The sequence below is a fragment of the Oncorhynchus gorbuscha genome, linkage group LG11, assembly GCF_021184085.1.
Source record: "Oncorhynchus gorbuscha isolate QuinsamMale2020 ecotype Even-year linkage group LG11, OgorEven_v1.0, whole genome shotgun sequence".
Lineage (NCBI taxonomy): Eukaryota > Metazoa > Chordata > Actinopteri > Salmoniformes > Salmonidae > Oncorhynchus > Oncorhynchus gorbuscha.
Window position 1 is genome coordinate 22,811,964 of NC_060183.1, and position 15,088 is coordinate 22,827,051.

A 15,088-nucleotide genomic window follows, 5' to 3' on the forward strand; every position below is an offset into this window, starting at 1 on the left:
ACAGACGCACACACACATATCCTCCAAACACACAGGCACACAAAGAAACACTCCCACACACACATGACCAAAGCACACACACAGAGAAATGCATTCACACACATCTCCGTCAATGTAATCAAACCAGCTGGCCCGTCTAGCATCTCACACTGTGTAAACGGCTCAATTATCAAATCAGTTTGAAACAACAGTCAGAGGCACTTCACTTGTCTTTTCCCTGCCTGGCCTCTCCCTCATTACAGATACCCCTATAGAGGGAGTGAGGGAGGATCCTGACACAGAGAGCTAATGGAGAGGAGAAAAGAAGAGAAGGGAAGAAAAGAGAGGGTTAGGAGAGAATGGAACAAGAGGGGGAAAGTTAGAGGGGGGAAAGCGAGTAGAGGTCGAGCAAGAGAGAGAGAGAGAGAGAGAGAGAGAGAGAGAGAGAGAGAGAGAGAGAGAGAGAGAGAGAGAGAGAGAGAGAGAGAGAGAGAGAGAGAGAGAGAGAGAGATGCTCTTATGCCCACAGGAAACATAGAATCAGCTAAATCCCACCTCCACCACATCTCATCTCTCTCTGCCGTAGCAACACGCACTATGAGGAGATTGACCTTGTTTCTGGTGGGTAAACACACCTCTCGTATTCGGGCAAAGTACAATCAAGGTATTGATAGCAACTAACAGTTTTAGATGACGTAAATCCCACTTGATCATGTGTCCAAAAGCCGTTTGGACCATCTGGGCATATGAACTATCGGTGTGAATAAGAGAAGACTAACCTACTTGTGGTTGAACATCCCCGCCCATTCTAATAGCAGTCCACAATAGTCCATGTGAGATACACATGTCCCCTGATTCTGGTGAAGGGTGCATCTGGGTCATGACTGATTTAAGACGCCCGGGGGGCCCACGGTCACCCTCCTCCCTTCCCTCCCTCCCCTGTCTCCTCGTGCTCTGTGGGGGTGAGGGGGATGATGTGATGGATGAGGATTAGGCTCCAGGTGAGAGGGGGAGTTCCTGGGTGTGTCTCCGCAGGACTGCAGGTATTTGGCTGCTCTCCCACAGGGTGATTAATCGCATTGATCTCCCCTTTGATGGAAAAGATAAGATCACCCGCTTTTACTACAAGGATGAGTTGTGTGCGTGTGTCAGAGCTGGTCCACCAGCGCCATAGCCCATTGAGTCACTGGAGCCGGGCCGTGGAGGTGGAAACACGAAAGCTGGAGCTGAAGGACACAATGGCATTCAGCTAAATACATACAATCACATAGAAGCCTTGATCGCTCTAGACCTGTCCATATAAAGCACTGTCAATGTCAACCACGAAGCACCACTGTAAACATCTGCATAGTGTCTCAGGAAGTGAACTTTGACAATACAGGTTTATTGAACGCAATGCTACTCACAAACACATCGTTGCCTTATCCTGAGTAGGCTCTGTGTTAACAGTATGAGAAAGAGTATGTGTGTGTTCTACTCTAGTCCTGGAGGGTATTGCCAGCTTCGCTTCTTCTCTAACGGTACTTAATTGATCGATGTCATTCCTTTTCCAGCGTCCGAATTCCTGGTCCCTCAGGTCTTAAACACCAGCTAAGAGAAACTGACACTGTGGCTTTTTTGTTGTTGTTGAAAACCACCAATCAGAAACTTATTTTGAGGGCAATATAAGGCTCTGCTCTTGATGACAGATGTACAGGATAGGAGGATTCCATTCCATTCAGTTAAGCTGTTAATCATCTCTTCGGGGGGGACCTTGCTATGACTGCGTAGCTCCTCCAGATCAAAAGTGATAACATAAAGAGGACGGACGGAGAGACGGACAGACAGACAGAATCTGTTTAGGTATTCCTCAGAGAGAGGGGGAGTCTGGTAGACCTCAGGTCAGTCTACTGATCACAGAGTGGAGCCGGACATTTCTAATTAGTCTACCTAATCAAACAGAGCGCTGTGGATGTGATCTGTCAAGCTTCAAGTGCTACAAAGTGAGAACGAGAGTGAGAATAAGGGGGAGCAAAATAATGCGAGGGAGAACAAGAGAGCACGATCAAGAAAAGAGCAAGCGAGAGGCAGGGTGGGAGTGAGAAGGAGATCTGTTTATGAAGTGCTTCTCACACCCCTCAGTAATGAATGGGGCTTCTTATCTCTATTGGCTTTGTGTGCGTGTGTGTGTGCGTGTGTGCGTGTAGAGCGGTGTGGGCCCTCAGAGCACCCCAGCCACTGGCCCCAAATAATCTCAGCACAGCAGACCTCTTTCTTACCCCCGCTCTATACCGTGGCTACTGTAGCGTAGGGGAAACGCACATTACCCGCTAAGAAAGGGTTCGCAAACACCAACAACGAGCACAGGGCCCTCTCCCAACCCTTGCTCGTCCCCTTCCCTTCTACCCTTTAGGTAACTGGCCTGTATTTCTGTGACCGATATTCAAAACACAGTCAGCGTAATACACTTAATGAAGTCTCAATGAAACGGGACAGCATTTGACATATACTATAACTGAATGCATAGAATTAGGTTTGGGCGGTATACTGGGGTATTTGGAAATAGCTACGGGATGGTTTTTCAATACCTTTTCAAAGATGCCTTTGAAGTTTTTCCCAATATGCTTTGATATTTGTCGCTACTTTTTAAGTAAATGCCTGCAGTCAACTTGTGCAATACGTTGGGAGATCAAGCAGATCACATTTTCACTTCATCTGCCGCATTATTTTGCAAGGTTTGTAAATAGAACTAAGAGAGATTGTTCTGGGACGACGGTGCAACTGTAGTTTTCCTTCACAGAAAATACATGATTGAAACACATTCGGCAGAAAATTAGATGACACTATTTGGCCACACAAGTAAATGATCTTATAATGAAAAAGCAAGGCATTTTTTTGGTAAAACAATGTATGGCCATCATATTTCTAATGTTTACCATAGAAAGAATGTAGCCAGCTACATTTCCTAATGTTTTACATGAAGTTAACCTTGCATTTTACCAGAGAAAAGTAGGGTAGGCTACACCGAGAAAAGTACCGGAGAAAAGTAGGGTAGGCTACACCGAGAAAAGTACCAGAGAAAAGTAGGGTAGGCTACACCGAGAAAAGTACAGGAGAAAAGTAGCTACACATCAGTCAGGGTGCTTGCTGTCTGCTGATAGAATGCCCGTTCATGTCGTGAATTCTCATCCAAGTGGAGAAGTGCAACTGAACCACAAAATTAGTCGGAGGCCGAGCAGAAATTACAATAAGAAGCATTTTAGATCTGCGTTTATAAAACGCAGTAAGATATGTTTTCTGCGTGAAAAACACTGAATTCTGTTGAACTTGCTAGTTAACAAAAATATAACAGCAAAGTGTAAAGTGTTGGTTCCACGTTTCATGAGCTGAAATAAAATAACCCAGAAATGTTCCACATGCACAAAAAGCTTATTTCTCTCAAATTTTGTACACCAATTTATTCACATCCCTGTTAGTGAGCATTTCTCCTTTGCCAAAATAATCCAGCCACCTAACAGGTGTGGCATATCAAGAAGCTGATTAAACAGCATGACCATTACACAGATGCAACTGGTGCTGGGGACAATAAAAGGCCATTAAAATGTGCACTTTTGTCACACAATAGAATGCCACAGATGCCTCAAGTTTTGAGGGAGTGTGCAATTAGCATGCTGACTGCAGGAATGTCCACCAGAGCTGTTGCCAAAAGATTGAGTGTTCATTTCTCTACCATAAGCCACCTCCAACATCGTTTTAAAGAATTTGGCAGTATGTCCAACCGGCCTCAATACCGCAGACAAGGTGTGTGGGTGAGTGGTTTGCTGATTGATGTCAACGATGTGAACAGAGTGCCCCATGGTGGCGGTGGGGTTATGGTGTGGGCAGGCATAAGCTACGGACAATTGAACACGATAGTATTTCATCCATGGCAATTTAAATTCACAGATACCGTGGCAAGATCCTGAGACCCATTTTTTAAAAAGGTATCTGTGACCAATAGATGCATGTCTGTATTCCCAGTCATGTGAAATCCATAGATTGACTGATTTCCTTATATGAGTTGTAAAACCTTTGAAATTGTTGCGTTGATATTTTTGTTCAGTATAAGCAAGTGGCTGAATTAATAAGATGCCTGCGCATCATATTGTGTTATCTTTCTGCCCTGTTTGAGAAGTCAAAGCCCTTGGATGAGTTCTGTACAGCTGCCACTGCCAATGTTCCCTCTAAACTGCGGGTGTGTGCCAGCCGTGCACCTCCTCCAGGACTGCAACGCAGAAGAAATGCCAGGCCAAGCAGAGACGCAAGGGATTGAACTTCACTGAGTTCGCACAGTTAGTTTGCACGATATAGATCAACCTTTTTTTCTGTGATCGAATCAACATTATATCAGCCCCATTTTTAATGCAACAAACCAAAACAGATCTAACTTTGCAAGATTGAGTCTGATTTTGTTGTAGGCAGAGATTTGATCTCGCAACCTTTCCGTTACTCGTCCAACACTCTAACCACTCGGCTACCTGCCGCCCCAGTTATAGATACTATAGGTCAGTAATGGGGAGTTACTGCTTCCTACAAAAGCACAAAACGTGTAGGCTACATTTCAAGCTGTCTTTGAAAAGCCAGTCAGGTAAAATGCTTACGTCTTAATCATTAAAAGGGATAGTGTTGTATTTTGAGACGGGCTTGAATATGCAAATAGCCTACATTGTCTAATTCTCTGTATGGTAATAATAATTAAAAGCATCTTGTAAAGTGGTTTCTTGCATTATACAACACACTATCAGGCACTTTTTCTTAACGTAAAAAAGTTAACCTTTTCACATGCGAGTTACAAATATCTCCAATGGTCGCCCCCAGCGTGAGTTGTTTTATGCACGTGATGTCAGAATTCACACTCACTGTTCCAAAATGGGATTGTTACACAACAGGACAGTTAACATGTGCTGCCTGCTAATTATCTATCAGCTGTGTTTCAACTCGTCAATTTTAAATTATTTTCGAACAAGTTGTATTTTCTAACAACAATTTGAATTGAGGTGTTCCTCCTCCTCATTCATTCACATAGAAGTAGCCCATTTCAGTGTTGCGGACAATTTATGTTTGAGGCTTTACTGTGCCTTATTTTCTGTAAACCGTGTTGTCGTTTCTACTGTAGCATGAAGTATGTGTGCTAAACTTCCTGAAGTGAATGATCGTAGATGACACACCCCCTTCAACATGCGTAATGCAAACAGACCAAACATCTTGTCTCCTTATCTTTGGTTGACGCGAAAAAACAAACATGTCAGTGCGCACAAACTACCCATCGTCAGGTTACTTTTGATTTCTAGAAAGTGTTTTACTCAATCATTTAGATCAAAAGTGAGCTCCCCCGTGATGTGATGAATTATAAATAGTAATTGCTATTAGCTAATTCATATTGTGGTTTCTGTCAGCCGAGAGTTCTCTAAATATGACCGCCTGTGTTACGTCAATCGTTCCTCAGTTAGCGCTTGGACAAATGTAGCCTACATTTTCCAGTTTGGATGATTGTGTTATGCTGTCGCATTCAGGACATAACTTTGTAAGGACTGTGTTACTGCAAAATGTTTCTGTGGAAGAAAAAAAAGAGTGTTGCCAACTCAAAAGCTGACTGTTGCGTCAATCTAAACTGCCGTTCTAATCACACCAGTTTGAGCGTGTGCTGCAGGGACCACTGTAGAATGATCACACCCGTTTGTTGGTACATGTGAGAAGGTTTCAAGTCTCATGCAATGTAGGCCTGCATTGAACACCACATATAGGCTACTGTAGACAATATAATAGAAATCCCAAACTATTTCCATGTGATCATTTTGGAAAGATTTCCTCCATTGGTTTTGTGGGTAGGCCTACATTATGCACAAATAGCCACAATAGCCTATTGGCTACTGTCTAAACCAGTAAGGGTACAGCCTCTGTGTTCACTGGAAACCCATGCCAGAAGTTGCACGAAATTCTCACCACATTCAAGTTCTCTCTCACAGATTTGCTCAGTGCCCCCACAATGAGAGGGAATATTGGCCACTGCTATCTTGATTCCGTTCTCGACTGCCTGCTCCTCCCAGTTATTCTCTGAGCAGAGCAGACAGCCCCTAGTGACTCCACATAGACACAGTGTGAACACATGCTGATTCAGAGTCGGTACGGTTCTTCCTTCAGGCAACCATGCGTCAACATTTTGTTCATTTGCACGATGTCTCGCGTTCACATTCGCTTGTAAATGTCCAAACGCAACAAAAATGACATTTGGTACCCATATGTATAACTTTATGAGCTGGATTGCCTGTCTTTGCAATTAGTTTATTTTCGTTTGCTCACTAGCATGTTTAGCTAGCAGCCTCCATGGAGATTCACAATAACTTGTGCACATTTTCTTAGCATTCTGGAAAAATATATTTTTTTGCGTTTAATGGCGCCCCCTTGGGTACTATGCCGGTACATACTGTAAATCCCAGAATGAGAGAAGGACGGTATTACAATATGAAAATCTGGATACCGCCCCACCCTACATAGAACATCAAAGGGGGTGTCGAGAGTGTATGTGTGTGTGAGTTGTATCTCTTTACCCTTGTGTTGACTCACACATTTTCTTTGAAGAAAGCTTAAATAAAGAGTTGAGTTCCTGCAGCATCAGAGGGGAGATTTAGATTGCTGTTTATAGTCTGTCGCATAGCTGCTAGCGGCAAGATGGTGTTTTTGAAGTTGTTATAGTTCAACTAGCTCAAAATGTACTGAGTGTGTGTGTGTGTGTGTGTGTGTCAGTGTCAACGAGTGTGTCTGCATGAATGTGTGGGGCTCAGAAAATGGAGCCATCCACCGGATTATCAGAAGACAGCTCTTTGAAAAGGAGGGTCTGCATTTGCATAAGCGGCCGCAAAAAAAAAGACCTACAGAAAAGAAAAGAAAGAGGGAGAGAGCAGTGGCGACACTTGCCAAGCCAATGGATGGGGGATAATGCTTTGGCTAGGTTCAAGTATTCAGGGCAGGGAAGGGTTTCGGCCCCCGGTTCCCTCAAAGCAAATGGAAATAATGTGAAATTAGTAAATAAATTGAATAATGATAGTACTGTCAGGCTGATGTGGTGGGAGGAACGATAAAAAGGAGGAAGATAGGGAGGGAAAGACACCGAAGTCTGCGGCCTCTCTTGTGGGAGCACTGTTGGCTTAGCTGCTGGTGGTTGGCAGCTCTCACCAACAACACTGGCCCCTGCCAAAGCCAGTGTGTGTACGCCCCAGGCGCCCGCTTCTGCTGCCTCTGCACAGGGGGCCTTGTCTGGTTCACTTTCCATCTCTGTCTTTCTCCCTCTTTCCATTTCTCCCACCCTCTTTCACTCTCTGTCATCTCGCTCTCTCTCCGATTCACTGTCTCACATTATCCTTCTCTCTTCATCCCCCCTCTATCCATCTCTCTCCCTCTCTCTCTCTCCATCTCTCCCTCCCCTCTGTGTGGTGTCCGGAGGGGATGTCCCCAGCCTCCTGATAAAGAACTCACACCACCCACACCCAAAGCAGAGTCACCTTGGAGCTGTCATAGCGGCCATCGCGCCAGACAGGCTCCAGGGCTAACTGCTCAGATGACAATAAGCACAGTTTACACTGGTCTGGGATCTGATGACCAGACAGAAAAGTATCAGACTGGTGGTATTGTGAGCGTTGACCTTGCAAATAGAACATGTGAACATTACAAAGGCAAAATGTAGGGTATAACATGCTTTTCATATTTAAAACATCTCTACATGTGACCGACATACATTTGACATGCTAAACCAAAAGTTTTCTGAGGGTATTTAACATACAAATGAAAATATCACCGCATAGATGATGCTCTTCTCAACTCTGCAGTCAATTACCAACCGTTAATCAGTCATTAGGGCTAAATGACTAAATGAAGGAGAGCCGGCATGGGTAAAATGTGTTTTACATGGCGTGCTTAATAAGCATAATATGAGCAGTGCTCAAATGAGTTTCTATTTTCCAATAATGACCTGATCTACTGAGAGGTTCTCTGTGTGTGTGTGTGTACCTCAATGCTACTGTGTTGATTACCTTCTATACTCATATAGGCAGGAATTATCTATACTGATGGGTGATATGGCCTGAGAACATTCAATGTGGTTCCAAAGTCACACAATTGAGCTTTACATTCGAGGTACATTGTGTGTGTGACCTGTGTTGAAGTAGGTGGCAAATGAATGGGTGTGGTGTGATTCACAAGTGGTAGGCTACTCAATGTTATCTTTATCCCTAAAGAACAAACCGTGTGTGTGTGTGTGTGTGTGTGTGTGTGTGTGTGTGTGTGTGTGTGTGTGTGTGTGTGTGTGTGTGTGTGTGTGTGTGTGTGTGTGTGTGTGTGTGTGTGTGTGTGTGTGTGTGTGTGTGTGTGTGTGTGTGTGTGCGCGTGCAGTGCAAGGCCCAAATCTGGAGTTAACCTGTCCATTCCAGCCTGCAACTGCGGCTTCCCTTCAGCGTATATATGGTCCGACTAGTAAACTGTCTTCTGTTTGTTTGTCCACTCTCTGTTTACCTACAAACCCAAAGGTTTCCTCTTTGGCTTGCCCGCCCACCCACATGGCATCCGGGCTTGTCCCTGGGATGTCCCCAGAGTGCCACGGACCACCAGCGCAGACACACACACCACCTGTCTGACCATGCCGCCGCCTCACTCACACACACACACTACCATATCCATATTTACTCACAGGCAGGACATTCCATCTGTACAGTTTAAAACACTACAGAGGTCGCCAACATTAACACACACACACACACACACACACACACACACACACACACACACACACACACACACACACACACACACACACACACACACACACACACACACACACACACACACACACACACACACACACACACACACACACACACACACACACACACACACACACACACACAGGGCTCCTAATGTTTCCGGCCTCTGAAAATATAATTTAATATTCCCCCACCCCTCTGAAAGGCTTAATACATTCCAATTTGCCGCTCGTAAAGTCAAAATCTACAGCAACACTGCCCCGGCCGGGGGTTGGATTTCCCCACCAAGCAATGACTGGAGTACAGAGTGAGTTCCATGGGGGAAACAATACAGCCAACTATACCATAAGGGTATAATATAATAACATCAGTAACCAGGAATGATGTACCCAGTTTCCCAGTAATACTAGAGCCACTATGGTTTGCCTACATGCTACATCTGATGTAACAAGGTTCAGCTAATTAGCTAATAAACCTACCATCTAGCGTGCCTAGCTTCCTGCTAATAACAACATCAATAGGATAGACAGAAATGATCGTTGACCCAGTTGCCTAGCCTAGCTTCATGATAATACCAACATCGAAACATTAGCCAGGAGTGACAGGTAGCCTAGCCTCTAGTCTAGTTTCCCATTCTCCAGCAGCATAAATGCTAAAGGCTAAATGAGCTCCCTACTGAAAGAAAGGATGGATTAGTGACTAGTTCCAGGGTTGGTTGCCTTCGCCAACAATTTTCCGATAATGGAGGTAAAGACACCTCTGGAGGTTAGGTAAGGTTACGCTGGGCTGTGTATTAGCCGAGAATGGAGGTAAAGACACCTCTGGAGGTTAGGTAAGGTTACGCTGGGCTGTGTGTTAGCCGAGAATGGAGGTAAAGACACCTCTGGAGGTTAGGTAAGGTTACGCTGGGCTGTGTGTTAGTCGAGAATGGATGGATTAACCCTTCTGCTCTGTTTGGCCCCAATAATTGGCCTGCAGGGACTGAACTCGAGAATAGCTTTGACTGAACCAGGTGACTGCTCTCTGGCCACTCAGGCGAAAGCACCTGGAACACTGACTGACTGGACGGGCTGGGCTCTCTAGGGTGCAGACCTGGGTTCAACTAGTATTTGCAATCATTGAAATAATATGAGAGTTTGCTCTAGCCTGCCTGAAGTGCCAGATGGGTTGGGTTTGCAGTTTTGGGACTACTCTATTGGTCCATTAAGCCAGGAACGCTCAATCAAGCACAGATAAAGTATTCAAACTGTATTTGAACCCAGGTCTGCTAGGGTGCGAGTCAGAATGTGTGAGTATGATCCATCTGAAAATAGTGAAATGACAGTTGAATGATCATATAATATTTCACTCAACTGAGTTGGTCATGTGTTTTGTGAGCAACCATGTTGGAATCAAGGCTGGCAAAGTAAAGAGAAATTAGGGTGACAGTTGAAATGGATGATAATTTGGCTACTTCATCCTCTAATGAAAGTAAGTAACTAATTTATTTTATAAATGATTTGGTTTGTCCTAAATCGTCCTGCCAATCCCAAAACACCCTGTGGCTTGGGAGTCTACGATACACCATGTTGCTAAGGGGAAAAGTTGAATAAGTGGAAAATATGCTCTACACACAAACAAATAACTTGGCCGCCATGCACTGAGTTGACACCAGTGCTATTGCTAGCACTAACAGAATGTCCACTACATTTCTGCCCACAGATCTGCAATAGAATCGTGAAGCCCAAGAGAGACAAATCGCTTCCTAAAACTTCCAGTTTGTGTGTTGCAGCCTACATTTAGTACCCTGCAGCTTTGAAATCCATAAACCCCCAAAAAGGATTGGATTTCCTCCAACAATCTGACATTCTGTAAATCCCCATATTCTAAAGCTCCAAACAAACTTTCTCTTTCTTTCCCTATTTTCTTTAGGTTGTAATGTGAATTGAGTGGCCGGGGATTAACTGTGTTTCGTGAGAGTGGTTGTGTGTGTGTATGCATGTGTGTGTCAGGGAAAGAAAGTGATGGTAAGAAAGAGAGAGAGAGTGGTGGTGATAATGGGTAAATGGAAAGAGAAGAGGTGAAAGGGAAAGGGGGATACCTAGTCAGTTGTACAACTGAATGCATTCAACTAAAATCTGTCTTCCGCATTTAACCCAACCCCTTTGCATTAGAGACGCGGGGGGCTGCCATAATCGACATCCACGTCTTCGGCCCTAGTGAACAGTGGGTTAACTGGCTTGCGCAGATCGACAGATTTTTACCTTGTTGGGGCTCTCTGTTCATGTGCTGCATACCCTGGTATGGCACAAGGACGGTATATAGCCCAAACTGTCACAGTTCTGGTCTGCTTAAGGGGTGGTTCTCAATGACATAGCAGCTGGGTCTGGTCTGCTTAGTTCATTGACTGGATATGAACCAGAAAAAGGAAGCCTATGAAATGTCTCGCTTTCTCTATCGTCTCTGGTGGTGTGAGTGGTTTTGCTGGAATCATGGGAGTTTGAGCCTTGAACAACAGAAAAATATTGGCGTAAACTGACTATAAATGTAATTCTATAGGTTTTTGAGTCTGTATTTAAAATATTTACAAGTGTTATTAGGAGAAAAGAAGAGCAATATATACCAGGGAGTTCATATATGATCAAAAAACTACAGACACGTTATATAAATTGCTTGAAATGACATCGTGGCAGGGATCCTACTCATCTATGTCATAGAGCAGCACTCTCCCATTTTGTCCGGGACAAAACAGTCCAAATGAGACTGAAAATGTGTAGGACTTCACGAAACAGTCCATAATAACATCCCAAATGTTCATTCTGGTGGAACTGCCCTTTATAAGCAAATGGACAGCATGCGTGGGTGTGCTAGTTCTACTAATCAAAATAAAATAATACTCATTATCTAGGCAGAGTGAAAACCCCGGGGAAAGTCACAGAGACATCAATGAACGCGAAACCAAAAGGGTAAATCCATTTCAATTTGATACATTTTTGACAGCATCCCTTTTGATTTAAATACAACTTTTTATACATGTTTGCCGGTGGAAAAAGTGTTCAGAAATTGACTTTTTGGACCAGAATGCAAAAATGTTCAGGAGACAAAAGGTGCGAAAGTTGACCCTTGTTGCATACCCCACCATACCATGAGAGACATCCGTCTTCATCACTGGAAAATTTAAACAGTTGAGTTTGATATAATTTAAAAGCGTACAAACAGGGTTGTGAAACAACTTAATTAAAAAAATGTTATTTTTTATAACACTTTTACATAATCTAAAAATGCATAAGCTCTTTTTTTTCATAATCACATATGTTGTAGTTTACACCCTACTTTACGTCATCTCAGGTTTTTGTGTTGTCTCAATCGACTGCGGGCACAACATGCTCTTGAATACAGAGTGGGTGTCATTTTAAATCCTAGAAAGGATCTATTCCTTCAGACCACATCAATTTAGCTGGAACACCATAGATTTTTTTTTACATTGAAATTTCAACTTTACTACCACACAGATGGCCGCCGAGCCACCCACCGCCAACTTAAATGGTCATGTCTATTCTATTATTATTATTATTATTGGCTTCCAGTTGAAGCTCGCATCCGCTACAAGACCATGGTGCTTGCCTACGGAGCTGTGAGGGGAACGGCACCTCAGTACCTCCAGGCTCTGATCAGGCCCTACACCCAAATAAGGGCACTGCGTTCATCCACCTCTGGCCTGCTCGCCTCCCTACCACTGAGGAAGTACAGTTCCCGCTCAGCCCAGTCAAAACTGTTCGCTGCTCTGGCTCCCCAATGGTGGAACAAACTCCCTCACGACGCCAGGACAGCGGAGTCAATCACCACCTTCCGGAGACACCTGAAACCCCACCTCTTTAAGGAATACCTAGGATAGGATAAAGTAATCCTTCTCACCCCCCCTCCTCCCCCTTAAAATATTTAGATGCACTATTGTAAAGTGGCTGTTCCACTGGATGTCATAAGGTGAATGCACCAATTTGTAAGTCGCTCTGGATAAGAGCGTCTGCTAAATGACTTAAATGTAAATGTAAATGTCTATTATCTAAATTTCTATGAGTTCAATAGGTTTCCTATGGAGGATTCACATTTAATACAGAAGATATTCCCATTCAAGTAAACTTTTTCTGATGTGTGGATGTAACAGTATAAATTTAGACCGTCCCCTCGCCCATACCCGGGCGCGAACCAGGGACCCTCTGCACACATCAATAACAGTCACCCTCGAAGCATCGTTACCCATCGCTCCACAAAAGCCGCGGCCCTTGCAGAGCAAGGGGAACTACTACTTCAAGGTCTCAGAGCAAGTGACGTCACCAATTGAAACGCTATTTAGCGCACACCGCTAACTAAGCTAGCCGTTTCACATCCGTTACATGGACCTCCAACCATATTTGTGGATCCATTTGAAAGTGGAAATGTAACTTGTATTATAACAGGGTCTAAACTAAAAACATAGGCGAATAAAAACAAATAAAAAATTAATGCAAGACACACATACAATGTCATTTCAGAATTGTTTTACCAACAAAATACAACACACTATTTTCCTTGTGTGTGTGTTTCTCTCTAGCTATGTCTAGCTACAGTCAGGTACATGTCTAGCTACATCCAGGTACACAGGAACATGTCTAGATACAGCCAGGTACACAGGAACATGTCTAGCTACAGCCAGCTACACAGGAACATGTCTAGCTACAGCCAGCTACACAGGAACATGTCTAGCTACAGCCAGCTACACAGGAACATGTCTAGCTACAGCCAGCTACACAGGAACATGTCTAGCTACAGCCAGCTACACAGGAACATGTCTAGCTACAGCCAGGTACACAGGAACATGTCTAGCTACAGCCAGGTACACAGGAACATGTCTAGAACATGTCTAGCTACAGCCAGCTACACAGGAACATGTCTAGCTACAGCCAGGTACACGGGAACAAGTCTAGCTACAGCCAGGTACACGGGAACATGTCTAGCTACAGCCAGGTACACAGGAACAAGTCTAGCTACAGCCAGGTACACAGGAACAAGTCTAGCTACAGCCAGGTACACAAGAACATGTCTAGCTACAGCCAGCTACACAGGAACATGTCTAGCTACAGGAGGCCTCTGTATAATTCATGGACACAGTTTTCTGAAATGTTTATGATATCATATTTTGACCGTAATTACTCCGCTATGAGTCAGGGGTGTTAACACAGATGGAGAAACCGTGACAACGGGTACGCACAACCACCTCACTCCCTCTCACCAACAGAGGAAGGATATGTGGCATTTGGTAAAAAGGATTACTCAAGTAAGCATTACAAACATAAATCACGCAAGGAGGAAAATCAAACTATTACGTCAATGAGTGTACGTGTGTGAGTGCGTGTACACTGCTTCGCTGTCTCGTAGCATTAGTGCGTTTATTTTGATCCCCATTAGCTTTTGCAGAAGCTACTCTTCCTAGTGACTGAGTGACTGAGTGAGTGAGTAGGAAGAGGTGGTCAGTGTCCCTGGCTAGCTCCCCAGTGTTTACTGACAGGAAATGTTTGTCCTGCAAAATGGAAGGAACCCTGCCGCCCCTCTCGCCAAACACTGGGAGCGAGTCCCGACAAGACACACACACCACAGACAGCAATGCAGTGCCCCCCCCACACCCACACACTATGCAATGTACCACTACCATCAGAATGTTCCTTATTCAAATTGATACAGACACAACTCAAATGAGAAATAATGGGGAAGTGGATACAACTGACTGCTTTTCACAGCTCCTCCTGTTGCTATTCCCAATGAAACACCATGCTATTCCCAATGAACACCATGCTATTCCCAATGAACACCATGCTAATCCCAATGAACACCATGCTAATCCCAATGAACACCATGCTTTTACCAATGAACACTATGCTAATCCCAATGAACACCATGCTAATCAAATGAACACCATGCTTTTCCCAATGAACACCATGCTTTTCCCAATGAACACCATGATTTTCCCAATGAACACGATGCTAATCCCAATGAACACCATGCTAATCCCAATGAACACCATGCTAATCCCAATGAACACCATGCTAATCCCAATGAACACCATGCTAATCCCTATGAACACCATGCTAATCCCTATGAACACCATGCTAATCCCTATGAACACCATGCTAATCCCTATGAACACCATGCTAATCCCTATGAACACCATGCTAATCCCTATGAACACCATGCTAATCCCTATGAACACCATGCTAATCCCTATGAACACCATGCTAATCCCAATGAACACCATGCTAATACGCCCAGATGGAAAGTCAATACACTGACCCCAAACCACCTGGCTGGCCGGAGATTGGAGACTA

At 44.1% G+C, this 15,088-nt stretch overlaps 1 protein-coding gene across 3 annotated transcripts in view; it reads right to left on the minus strand.

Annotated features, from left to right (window-relative positions):
* The window catches only part of raraa (retinoic acid receptor, alpha a), a 259,366-nt gene that overhangs the window by 115,715 nt on the left and 128,563 nt on the right, over positions 1-15,088 (minus strand). The window lies entirely within an intron of this gene.